Genomic DNA, 13,814 nt, shown 5'->3' with positions numbered 1-13,814 from the left:
TTTTTGACCTAAGAGGTTGAGAGGTAAGTTCAGGAGGGGTTAATGGGTTGCACATTAATTTCTTACTGCAGTGAGATAAGAAGGCACATTCCTATGTGGCAATGATTTATGTATTTATTCATTAATTTGATCACAATCAACTACCTTAGATGTTTACTAAATGTCCTACAAGTGGCAATATTTGATAGGTGTGTGTGTGTGTGTGTGTGTGTGTGTGTGTGTGTGTGTGTGTGTGTGTGTGTGTGTGTGTTATAGGAGTTTATCATTGATAGGTACAGTGTTTCTCTGAGTGTCATTTGCTGTCTTACAGCACCTGATTCTCTGACTTTCTGGTTGTGATTCCATATGGAGTCTGCATGTGCTCCCGTTATGTGTGTGAGTTTTACTCAGGAGCTCTGGTTACCTCCCGTAGACTCTCAGCTGTATAATGTATACCTATGGCCAATTGCACAACTGAGCAGAAAGTCCTTCATTAATCTAAACAAACAAATCAGGGAATTAGTCAAGTCTCTGAAAGCAGACTTTGAGGTAAAAATAGCCTCCAAAGCTAAGGATAACCATAAGGAATTTTTCAGTTATGTCTGCAATCTTAAGGGCAACACCCAACAATGTGAAAAATTAGTTGTGGGTGGCATCACCTATACTCAGCCAGAAGATATAGCAAATCTGCTGGCCAACAATTTCAGCTCAAATTTCTCCTCCCTATCACCCCCAGTTCTCCCTCAAGACATACCCTCCTCCACTCCAGTTCTAAAGCTAAAAACACAGCCTCATGTGGCCTCATGACATACCAGGTTGCCTCAAACAGCCTAAATCAGAACTTATCAGGCCCATTAGGATCTCTGTTTAACCACAGCCTCTGGACTGGCTTTTTCCCAGTAGAATGGAGGACAACAACAGTCATCCTTCTGCATAAAGGGGAACCAGGTACTGATGGGGGAAATTACAGACCCATACGTTTGACTAGTCTTATATGTAAGGCCATGGGAAAAATAATCATGAACCTGATATATAATGATATAGGAAACCTCCAAACACCATACCCATTACAATTTGGCTTTATCAAGGGCAGGTCATGCCTACTGAATCTGGTGGATTTCTTTGAGAAAGTCACTAAGGCCATGGATGAGGGTAAAACAGTATATACCACCTACCTCGACCTGGCCAAGGCATTTGACACAAATCCCCACTCAGGTATTATAAATAAACTCACGTAACTGAGCATAAATCCATATGTCAACAGAAGGATAGCCAACTGGCTCATGGAAAGGACATGTGGTTAAAGTGAGTGAATCCAGATCCAGCCAGATGCCAGTTACTAGTGGGGTGACACAGGGCTGAGTGGAAAACCTCTTAGTGACAAAGTTTGCTGACAACTGCAAGCTGGGGGCAATCATTGAATCCCCCAGTGAGGTAAATATCTTTCAGAAGGATCTAAATCAGACAAATGACTGGTGCCAGAACCATGGCCTAAAACTAAATACAACAAAATGCATTATCATACCCTTTCAGAAATCAAATACCCCTGCAAAATACAACATCAATAGCACAATGCTAAGAGTAGACTCAGAGGTGAGAGATCTAGGTACACAGATAGTAGCTTGAACTTTGACCACCATGTGTTGACAGTGGTGAGGAAGTCCTTCTGTTTGGCCCAACTTATAGGTAAAGGTATGGCATCCAGATCAAACAAAATTATAGTCCTGCTGTACTCGATCCTCTTTAGACCAATAATTGAATGCAATGCACCATTTGGCATGTACTTGACTAGTCACTTACAGCAGCTGGTACGAACTCAGACGTTCCTCACAAAGAAAATAAAGTGTTTAAATAACATGTCCTCTGTGGATAGACTAAGAGTTGTATCCCTTTATTCTGTCTCCTACCAACTCTTAAGGAGTGACCTATGCCTGACCTACAAGGGACACACAAATCCAGCCCTGATGGAGCTGCTACACATCCACAAGTCAAACAGCAGAAGGGTCACCTGATCTGTGGATATAAACTTAGTCAGCAACTGAAATAAAACATGCTGGAGTGACAAATATGTGTCTCAGAGATTGCCCCTTCTTTGGAAAAGGCTTCCTATTCGTGTTAAGTAGAGCCCTTCCCTAGCCGTCATCAAATGCAGTTTGGATCCAATGATGAGGAATTGCAAAGTGACACCTCGGGTAGTGCCTATATCCCTTTATGGACAGGGGCAATCTGTAAGACATTCAAGGTACAAACCTATGCCATCCTGTTGCCTCTAGGGGCCATATATTGTGTAATATCAAGTTATATTGGCTATGGCTCGTAAGGGATCTTAAGCTATTAGTCTAATAATCTCCTATGAATGGTTTACAATTAAATACACAAAGTCACTGTTGTCGACCAGCATGTGGTCAAAAGGCAGTTTTCCAATGAGCAGAATGCTGATTCAAAATGCATCAACTGCACTACAGCGAATGGGTAGTGTAGTTAGAGTATCTGAGTTCGGCATTGTGCACTGAGATCATGGTTCAGTGAGGAACAGAGAATTAGCCCATTTCCTCACTGTAGTGTGATCTCGGATTTGGTATATATAAGTTGCAGGGAGTGTGGGGCATGCAGGGGGGCTTGCCCCCCTTCAAAATAGTGAAATAAATGTACCGTTGACTGTGGAATGTCACGGTATGTGAAGGTGCATAGCATGGGTGACTGATGTCACCTCCTGCTTTGTCGAATACATTGAACTACAGGTGTCAATGTATTCAGCTGCAACCTGGCTGGAATTTCGCTGCTCCGGATTCAGGATTTTGGATTGACCATGTGACCGGTCGACCCATGCAGTTTCCAGGTTTCAATAGTAAACCCCTATGAACTTATGAACCTATGTATCATTTTACTTTCATCCTAGTCTAACACCAGAGGGGTGCATAGAAGGTAATGGTCTTTTTTGTCAGGGTGTTAAGGTAACCACTATTTCCTGATAGGATTTGTACATTCTTGCAAATATTTTTCATCTTCGTTTATTGGGAACTACTATGTTAGCTCTGAAAATTAAGCTTTATTCAACTTATTTTCTTGAAAGAAAGAAAATGAAAAAAATTAAGACTGAATTTCTTTTCTTACTTATGATTTTTGATCAGGTCATCATTCAATGAAGATGTTATAATAAAGCTCTTCAGATGCACCTCAAAACATCTAGAACCATATGACTTCTGGAAGCCCTCATGCCTCCTGGGTTATAGGTTCATAGGGGGTTAATAGGACAGTGGCCCTAGAGCACTTACAAGCCTAGCCATGTTAATCCCAAGTTGCCTCAAATGTCTTTGGTTTGATGGAAGTAATTCGCAGAGCGTGTCTATGATAAATACTGACTACAGACTACCCCTGTCCATGAGGGACATGGTTGCCACCCCCCAGGGTGAATTTGTGGTCTTCCATCCATTTGTTCAGGTTGTGCTTGAATAGGGTCAGTGTGGAGCTCTGCTTCATGTGAATTGGAAGCTTATTCCAGAGTAGCAGCAATCTCTCGGAGATATATCTGTCTCTCCAGCATGTTCTGTTAATGTCACAGGATAGGTTAAGATCCCTTGAGGGAGTGACTCTTGTGCCATTTGACTTGCGGATGTGCAGCATATCCATCAGGGCAGGGTCAGAAACTGCCCTGTAGGCAGACACAAGTTGCCTCTCAGCAGCCTATATGATATAGAGTACAGTGACAGATCTTTCAGTCTGTCCACATAAGTCATGGTTTGGAGACCCTGTATTTTCTTGATGAGAAACCTCTGTGATCTCTCCAGTTGCTGCAGGTGTCTAGTGAGGTACATGCAGAAGGAAGCATTGTACTCTGTTATTCTATCTGTCCTGATGAGGATCGAGTACAATGGACTTATAACATCCTTAGACTTGGATATGATGCCTTTACTTATAAGATGTACAACGTAGAAGCCTTTCCTTACCATTGTGGAAATTTAGTGGTTGAAGTTCAGATTGCCATCTACCTGTGTTCCCAGATCTTGCACCACTGGGTCTGAACTTTAGAAAGGTACTGTCAATATTGAAATTAGCAGGGAATTCCGCTTTGCCAAAGAGGATAATAATGCACTTTTAGCATTTAGTTTTAGACCCTGGCTTTGACACCAGTCATTTGTTTGTGTTAGCCCCTCCTGTTTTTTATTTATTTATTTTACATTTGTTGACAGGGATAGTCCGACTGGATACATGTCCATTTTCAGAGGAGGCCCGGGGAGAAAAGCTCCAAACTTGCAAACAGATAAAGACAAGCAAGTTACAGTATATGGACAAACATAATGTATTAACATACAAGTTACAGTTTCACATTTCAAGCCTATGAAAAATACAGTTTATATTCAGAACTATATACAAATATGTTACAGTTTCTCTTATCAAACTTATAGATGCAGCTTATATCTACTGTAATATGTTAACATTATTGGGGGACTCATTGATTGCACCCAATTTGCAATCATCAGTCAACTTAGTAAGCCAAATGCCGTCTACTTTAGCCTGGACTTCTGAAAAATAGATTCCAAACAGTAAAGGGCCCAGCACAGATCCCTGTGGTATGCCACTGGTGACGGGGCTACTGGTAGAGGTGGAGTCACCAACTTTGACAGTATTTGTTCTGTTGGTGAGCCAATTGGCTACCCGTCTAGTGATGTAAGGTTTAATTCCCAGCTGGGAGAGTTTCTCAATGATACCTGAGTGGGGGATTGTGTCAAAAGCCTTGGCTAGGTCAAGACAGGCAGTATGCACTGTCTCACCTTCATTCAGGGCTTTGGTAGCTTTCTCAAAGAAGTCTACTAGGTTTACTAAGCATGATCTACCCTTAACAAAACTAAAGTGGGTTGGATCTAGAGTTTGAAGGTCATCTATGTCCTTCTTGATAAGGTTCATGATGATTCTTTCCATGGCCTTGCAGATGAGGCTGGTTAGACTTATGGGTCTATAGTTCCCAGGGTCGGTCGATGGCCCCCTTTGTGCAAGATTACTGTTGTTGTTCTCCACTCTACTGGAACAAAGACAGTTCTCAGGCTGTGGTTACAGAGTGCCAAGTGGGTCTGCTAGTTCCTGTTTTAGATTGCTTAATAAGCAACCTGGAATGTTATCTGGTCCCATTCAGGCCGTGTTTTTGGCCTTGGAGAGCCCAGATATGACCTGATCTCTAGAGATACTAGGCAGAGGGCTGGGTTCAGGTATGCTTTGAGGTGTGGCTGCTGGGGACAGGAGGTGAAGTTTGCACTAAATCTGTCAGCTAGCAGGTTGGCAATTCCCTCCAGTATAGTAAGAATGGTACCATCTACTACCAGTTCGGCACATAGATGGGCATTCCTTGTAGATTTTGGACATAGTTAAAGAATTCCTTATGATTATCCTTAGCTAGAGATGCTATTTTACCTTCATAATTAGCTTTAGAGGACTTTACGAGATTTCTGATTTGCTTGTTTAAGCTGTGGAGGGAATTCTTCTTCTGCTGAGTCAGTTCCTTTTTGTTCTTAAGACATCGGTTTCTTCCTTTGTTATATAATCTGTTTATACTTGAGGTCCACCAGGGTGGCTTGTTTTTTCGGGAGGACTTGGTTTTAATCCAGTCAGGTACAGCTGAGTCTATACAGTTGCTTAAGTATTTATACAGGGCATTTGTGTACACCTCTGCATAGGAGTCATTCTTGTCTGTGATTGCAGGGGGTATAAAACTTTTTATACTATACTTAGTAGGCTGTAGTTTGCTTTGGAAACGTTTTTAGTTTTTTTCTCCTGTGGTGATGACAGGTTCTATAGTTACTTTGAATGAGACTGATTTATGGTTCGACCTTACCAGGAAGGGCATCACACAGGCATGAGTGCAGTGACCCACCATGTTGATGAGTACTATGTCTAGGACATTTGAGCCTCTTGTGGGGGTGTAGACTATCTGTTCCAGAGGATTTGTATTGACAAAATCCAGGAACCTCTGGGTGAGCATGTCTGTGCTCATGTATGTCACCCAGCTGATGGAAGGATAGTTGAAATCTCCCATGACTAAGGTTTCGGGCTGTATGGTGAGTGACTCCAATAAGTCCAGGCAGGCAGTGTGCTTTTCTTGGTTCATGGTGGTTGACCTAAAACTAACAATGATGTGGTAGAGTATTTTACCTATAGTTAATTGGACATGGAATAGAGAGAGTTGTACTGTTTGACCAGTCTTGCGGTGTACTTGGCTTTAATGAAGATGGATACCCCTCCACCTTTGGTTCTTTCATGTTCATTTTGAGGTCTGAACGTGTGGAAGGCATTGTAGTCTTGCATGGCTATGGTGCTCTCTGCAGCCTTAAACCATGTCTCAGTGACTGCACAGATGTCAGCATCTTCCAAGGTGAGGAGTGCTTCCAGGGAGTGCAGTTTCATGTTTACACTCCTAGCATTTAGCAGCAGAACCTTGAGTTTATCTTGAGTGGATTTTGTTACATTGAAAATTTTGTTGATTTGACATTGCCTAAAAAAAGCACTATGGGGGAGGCAGTCTCCTTTGCCAGTATTCGAAAGCCTAAAAGAGACAGGTGCAGACCATCTCTGGCAAAGTAGTATGCCTGTCAGCCATGTCTTCCCAGGCTGACAGATACTGGATCCCCCCTGGACTTGACACCACAGGCGAAGCCAATTGTTGAAGTCAATCATTTTTTGTTTATACTGTGGCATCATCCTGGGTGAAGGCAGAAGACTACTTAGGGCTGGAGTCATACCTGCCTGGGACACATAATCTGAGAGTTCAGTCATGCCTCTGTTCATATAGTCCAGAGAGGTGCGTCTCAAGTCATTCACCCCAACATATACTATGACAGAGTCATAATGATACTTGTTATTGAGTGACTTTAGTGCATGCATGATTTGATGGAGCCTAGAATCTGACAAGCAGCTGACCATGACTTTCTACTTGTCCAGCCTGGTGAGGGGGATATCTGTGTGTCTCACTATGGAGTCGCCTATGACCTAGACATTAGATTTCGAGGTGTTCTGCCTTAGGTGCTTATTTGCTGAGACACTGGTGTATGTGTTATTATGTGTCTGATCTTTTGGTAGGCTTCTAGTGAGTTCCTCCGTATATGTGGTTTTATGTGTCATGGCCTCATTTTGTATGAGAGGTGAAGTGTATGTGCTTACAACCTGTTTGATGTCCAGTTTGTTGTTACATGAGAGAACTGATTCCAATTTCATACTGTAATTACATCTCTCACACAGAGTATTTGTTTGTTTTAGGAGTAAGTGGTTGTTAGTATGCATGAGACAATTACTACATTGCCTCAGGATACCCATGTCAATCAGGCTGGCTGGTGACATGATGGGAAACTGCCCATCCATTATAGTAGGTTTTTACCATATGTACTATTAGGGAAGGGATTGGGCTAGTTTGACCAGTTTTTGCTCTAGGACTAACAAAGGTGCTTGTTCTTTTGAAGGATATGGATGATAAGTGTGGAAATGCTCAGTGCACCTGTAGTGCAATAGGGAAGCTTGGGAGGGTTCCACTGACAGATGTCTAGGGAAAAAAAGAGTTTCAAGATGTTTTGGTCTATACAGGGCACCCTTAACCTCTGTTGTAAAGTACAATGCAACACTTAATTCATTTAAAATGAACAAGCTCAAAAGGAGGACAAAACTATGATAGAATCAATAAAGAAGTAATCAATCTTGATGGTAGAGGCCAGGATGGGGACAGGAAAAGGTCACTGGGGAGGCGCAGGAAGGATCAAAGTGCAATGGGGGCCCATGGAGTCCTTTGTCTGGGGTTCCATTTCACCTCAGGCTGGTCTTGTTGATTGTAGTTTGATATCTGAGGTGAATATACTCTACAAAGTGGCTATAATGAATAGGTACTGAGGCAGTCTGTGGATAAAAGGGACTGGTCCATTCTCTTGTTTGATCATAGGTGATGGTCCTTGACATCCTGTAATACAGCCCTACCCCTTTCTCATTAGCCCTACTCACTGTCTTACCTCCTACAACCCCCCCCCGATTTAAAGTCATCAGCCACCACTGACAATGATTCTAAACAGCCTAGTGTAGTGCAGTTGTCAGAGTCTTGTAGTTGTAATGCTAATATAGTATATCTGCATTCTAAGGAAATGACTGTGGTGCCTGGTACTTGTTGGAGCTGCGTTAGGTGTACCAGATGAAACAGTGTCATGTAGCTTAACCCAGACCTTTCCTCAGTAAACGTTCATGCTTGCTATTTTTATACTGAACTCTGCTGTAATTGCACTCCTGTAATGAGTGTTGCTGTTTGCTCTGGCTATGGTTGGTTTGTTCCTGGCCAATGTAAACCAATCCCTCTATTGTGGCATCCATATTGTTATTCTGGTTCTGGTACATGTGAGAGTACTGTTTGTACTGACCCAGTTTGCTTGAGTGCATTATGGGTGTTACTGCTATGAATTGATCTCTGTGGACAGGCTGCCAAGGTATGGCACTAATGCGTCTCAGCCCTGCATACTGGCATCATCTGTCAATGTGTGGCACTACTCATAGAATCATAGGAGTTTACTAGACTATCGACCTGGAGGTCATTTCAAGCCTAGCTGTTTCATCCCAATGTAATACTATAGATATGCTAATCAATACACAGGATTGTATTTTGTAATGACTGTCCATGTCCAAGAGGGTTGTGGGTGCTATCCCTGGTAAGAATATACAGTGCCCCATCCACTCATCCAGGTTCCTTCTGAACAGTGTCATAGAGGTCCTCTTTCACATGAACTGGTAGCCTATTCCAAGGACGTGGCAGTTGCTGGGAGACAAATCTGTCCCAGCATATCCTATTTAAGTCACAGGCCATATTTAGGTCCCTGGAACAGGTAACTCTAGTCCCATTTGATTTATGGATGTGCAGCACGTTCATTAGGTTTGGGTCTGAGATCACTCCGTAAGCTGTAAGCCAGGCATAAGTCTCCCCTAAGAAGTCTATAAGATACAGAGTATAGTAACAGGGACGTTAGTCGATTTGTGTAAGGCATGTGCTAGAGTCCTTTGATCTTCTTTGTTAGAAACCTCTGAGGTCTCTCCAATTGCTGCAGGTGCTTTGTATGGTACATGTCAAATGGGGTATTATACTCAATTATGGGCCTGATTACTGACAAGTATAGAGGGGGTTATGACCTCCTTTGCTGTAGAGGTGATGCCTTTACTAATCAAGTGTGCTATATAGAAAGCTTTCCTTACTACAGTAGACACATGGTGGTTAAAGTTACAGTCGCAGTCAACTTGTGATCCCAGATCCCTTAAAACTTCATATGTAGTTAGGGTATTGTTGTTGATTTGATAGTGTGACAGGACATTATGCTGAAGGGAATGATGATGCATTTCTTTGCATTCATTTTGAGACCCTGACTAAGACAGTTATTGGTCTGCATAAGACCCTCCTGAAGTATACTGACAACATTTGGGGATTCAATAATTGCACCTTGTTTGCTGTTATCCACAAACTTGGTCAGCCACAACTACTTAGTTTTGGCCTGAACTTCAGAGAAGTATATACAGTTGGGGGCCCAGCACTGACCCTTGTGGCACCATGCTGGTTGATGTGGAGTCACCCACTTTGATAGTGTGTGTCTGGTTAGTGAGCCAGTTGGCAACCCATCTTACTACAAGTGGGTTTACATTCAGTTTTCTAAGTTTAGCATTAATGCCTGAGTGTGGGATTGTGCCAAAAGCTTTGGCCAAGTCAAGTATGCTGTGTGCACAGATTTGCCCTTGTCAATGGCCCTGGTCACATTTTCAAAAAAAAATCCACCAGGTTTAACAGGCAGGATCTGCCCTTGATAAAGTTGAATTGGGTTGTATCCAGGGTTTGGAGGTTGCCTATGTCTTTATTTATGAGGTCCATAATGATACGTTCCATGGCCTTACAGATGAGGCTGGTCAGACTTATGGGTCTATAATTCGCCAGTTCTGTTGCTAGGCCACCTTTGTGGAGGGGAATAACTGTTGCTGTTCTCCATTCTGCAGGAACAAAGCCTGTGGCTAGGCTATGATTAAAAAGGGTACTTAATGGTGATGCTAGTTCATGTTTTAGCCTGTTTAGAAGACAGCCTGGGATGCTGTCCCATAGAGGCTGTGTTTTTTTGCCTTGGACAAGACTTTAATGACCTGCTCTTCAGATATGTAGGGTGGGGTGGGGAGTTTGGGGCAAGGGTTGTGATAAGTTTGAAGGAGATAAGGGAATGAATTTTTTTCCAAACCTATCCCCTAGCAGGTTTACTATCTCTGCATGGTCAGTGTTTTTGATACTGTTAGTTACAAGGTCAGTACATGCTTGGGTCCTACCTTTTAGGCTATGTATGTAGCTGTAAAAGGCCTTATGGTTATCCTTAGCTGTGCTTGCTTAGTTTTTCTCAAAGGTGCCCTTACAGGATTTGACATGTCTTATTTGCCTGTTGAGGCTGAGGAGGGTGCTTTTCCATTGTTGGGGCCTCGCCTTAGTTTTCTTGGACAGAAACTTTTTGCATTTGTTGTAAAGTTTGTTGATGCTGAATGTCCACCATGGCAGCTTGTTTTTACTTGGGGCTCTGGTTTCAGTCTTTCTAGAACAGCCGAGTCTATACACTTGTGCAAGTGATTGTACAGGACTTTAGTGTAAGTTTTGGTGTAGTTACCACTTCCAGCTGGATGTGGGATTGGAATGCATTTATACCTTCCCCTAGGAGGGTATAGTTTGCCTTTGGTGAAGTTTTTTCGTCTGACTTTGCCCTTTGTGAGTTCTGGTGTTAGTACCAGCTTGAAGGTGACTGATTTGTGGTCAGATTTAACTAATGAGGATCCAACACTGGTGGCAGTGCATCTGATTGTCATGTTCGTGAGGACCAGAGCTAGTATGTTTGTTCCTCTTGTTGGGGTATGAACAATTTTTTCCATGGTATTTGAGTTAATGAAGTCAAGGAACTTTTGTGCTAGTGAGTTTGGGCTAGAGTTGGTTTCCCAGTTGATGGTAGGATAATTGAAATCCCCCATAACCAGAGTGTTTGAGAATATTTGGATTGACTCAACTTTGGTCAAATAGGCTTCATGTGTGTCATGACCCATGCAGGGAGATCTATAAATGGTTATGACTTGCATGGTGGTCATACCCACAGTTACCTGATTTTGGAGTAACTTCATGGGGTTGTCCAGTCTAACCAGACAGGAGTTGAATTTATCTCTAATATACATAGAAAACCCCCCTCCTTTAGTTCTCACATGTTCATTTTGTGGTTTGAAGGTGTGAATAGCATTGTAGCCTTGCAAGGCTGGGGTGCTCTCTAAGGCCTTGAACCAGGTTTCTGTGACTGCACAGTTTTTGGTTTAAGCACATAGTGTTTAGCAGCATAAACTTTATTTTGCTATGACTGGCAAGTTTCACATTGGTAAATTAGTTTTCGAGACCTTGCCTAAAAAGGCACTATGGGGGAGGCAAGAGCCTTTGCCAGCAGCCGAAAGCCTAGTACTGCTAGGTGCAAACCGTCTCTGGCAAAGCAGTGAGGATTGTTGACCATGATTTCCCAAGCTGGCAGAAAGTGGATCCCCTTTGAATGACACCAAAAACTAAGCCAATTATTGAAATCAGTCATTTTTGTTTCTACTGTAGCATCATTCTAGGTGAGGGTAGTATGCTGCTCAAAGATAGGGATATACCTGCCTGGGACACATACTCAGAGAACTCAGCCATGTCTCTCTTCATATAGTCCAGTGAGGTATGTCTCAGGTCGTTCACTCCAACATGAACTAGTCATAATGGTGTTTGTTGTTGAGAGACCTGAGTGCATACATGATCTGATGAATCCTGGGCACCAGACAGGCAGCTGACCATGACTTTCTCCTTGTCCAACCTGGTGAGTGGGACATCTGTGTGTCTCACTATGGAGTCTCCAATGACAAGACATTTTGGGTTTTGAGTGTTACACCTTACAGGCCTGGTAGGTGAGACACTGGTGTTGCTATGTGTCTTGGATACTGTGGGAACTGCATTAGTTGTAGCAGTCTTGTGTTTTGGAGGTCTCTGGTGTTTCTGTAAGTTTTTTGAGAGAACCTCCACGTATGTTGATTTTTGTGCTTAATATATACCATGTACATCAGTAGTGGCACTATGTGCATGAGTAGTAGGTGGGTTGATAACCTCTTCAGTGTTACTGTTTTGAGTGTGAGAGAGCAGGGATTCAAGATTCTTGGTGTAGATACATCTCTTGCATTCTGTACTAGAGTGAGTTATTAGTAGAGGGTTGTCAGTGTACATGGAACAATTGCTTCACTGCCTCAGGAGACCCAAGTCAACAAGGTTGGCAGAAGAAACAAGGGTAGTCTAACTGTTCATAACGCTAGGTTGAAAAACTGTTATCACGTGGGGGGGGTGTCAGAACTGATCAAGGAGATGCTCAGTACATGGATATTTTTTTTTAATTATTTTTGTTGGTGGCTTTATAGGTCACAGTTCACTAGCAGTATTTCCTAGACCAGAAAAGTACTAAGGGTGAGGACTACACTAATGTGCTATAGCTGTATCTAAGGGAAAATTTATTTAATTTATCTGCCCGGCTATAGCACACAATTGTGCGGCAGTGCACTGTACTGTACAACGCACAAACAAGCAGAAACCTGCTCAAATACAGGGCTTAAATACCAGATGCTAAAAACTTAAAATAAACTTTAAAAAAGGTTCAAAAGGACCAATGAGGATGCTTACTCCAAGCCCTAGACCAACCCCCTTCACCAGACAGGTTCCAATCAGCACACCCCTCTCACTAAAGTGTAGAAGGGCTCCTTCCAATCAAAGATGGCATGGAAAATGTGCTCAGAACAAACAGCCACTACAAACAGACCCAGAAGCAGCAAACCTATATCTGGACTATGCTACAACTATTAGCTACACTAGTTTAGGCGGGAAACACTAGAGAAATGTTTTAACACAGCAGAAAAATAGCAGTGAGACACTAAAAAATGTTTTAAACAACAGAAAAACAGCAAAGAGACTCTAAAAAATATTTTAAACACCGAATGAATCAGTTATTTTAATACTGCTTGGTAGGAAAACCAGGACAAGTAGAACAGATTGCTTCGCAACAGTGAGAATTACCAGCAAATACTTAACAAACAGTAAAAATAGCATAAAGAGCTTTACAAACAATGAAAACAGCAATAAAACACAATTTAACAGGCACAGTACGGCAGACAGTTGCAGTACAACAGTGCAGTTTAGTACACAATGTTAAAATACAGCATTAAAGTAGGTGGTAGGCAATAAAAAGTGCAGTAAATAGTATAATCAAGCAAAAAAAAAAAAAAAAAAACAGGCAACTTATGGTTTTTGGGAAGCTCAGAAGCCATTTGGTATCTGATATCTCAAAGTTGTGGCTAGTAGCTCACTTCAGCTCAGCTCAGTACAAACAAGCAGAAACTTGCCCAAAAGCAAGATTTAAATATCAGAAGCTAAAAACTTAAAAAAAAAATTAAAAGGTTCAAAACAACCAGTGAGGATGCTTACTCCAAGCCATAGATGACCGTCCCTCCACCAGACAGGTTCAAATCAGCACACTTCTCTCACTAAAGTTCAGAAGGGCCCCTTCCAATCAAAGATGGCCTGGAAAATGGGCTCAGAAAAAACAGCCACTACAAACAGACCCATATGCAGCAAACCTGTATCTGGACTATGCTACAGCTACTAGCTACATTAGTTTAGGTGGGAAACACTAGACAAATGTTTAGCACAACAGAAATAAAGCAGTGAGACACGAAAAAATGTTTTAAGCAGCAAAAAAACAGCAAGGAGATGCTAAAGAATGTTTTAAACAGCTAACAAATCAGTTATTTTAACACTGCTTTTA

Source organism: Protopterus annectens, chromosome 4.part0, assembly GCF_019279795.1.
Source record: "Protopterus annectens isolate FY-2018-M chromosome 4.part0, PAN1.0, whole genome shotgun sequence".
NCBI classification, from domain to species: domain Eukaryota; kingdom Metazoa; phylum Chordata; order Ceratodontiformes; family Protopteridae; genus Protopterus; species Protopterus annectens.
Note: the sequence above shows the minus strand (reverse complement) of the source record.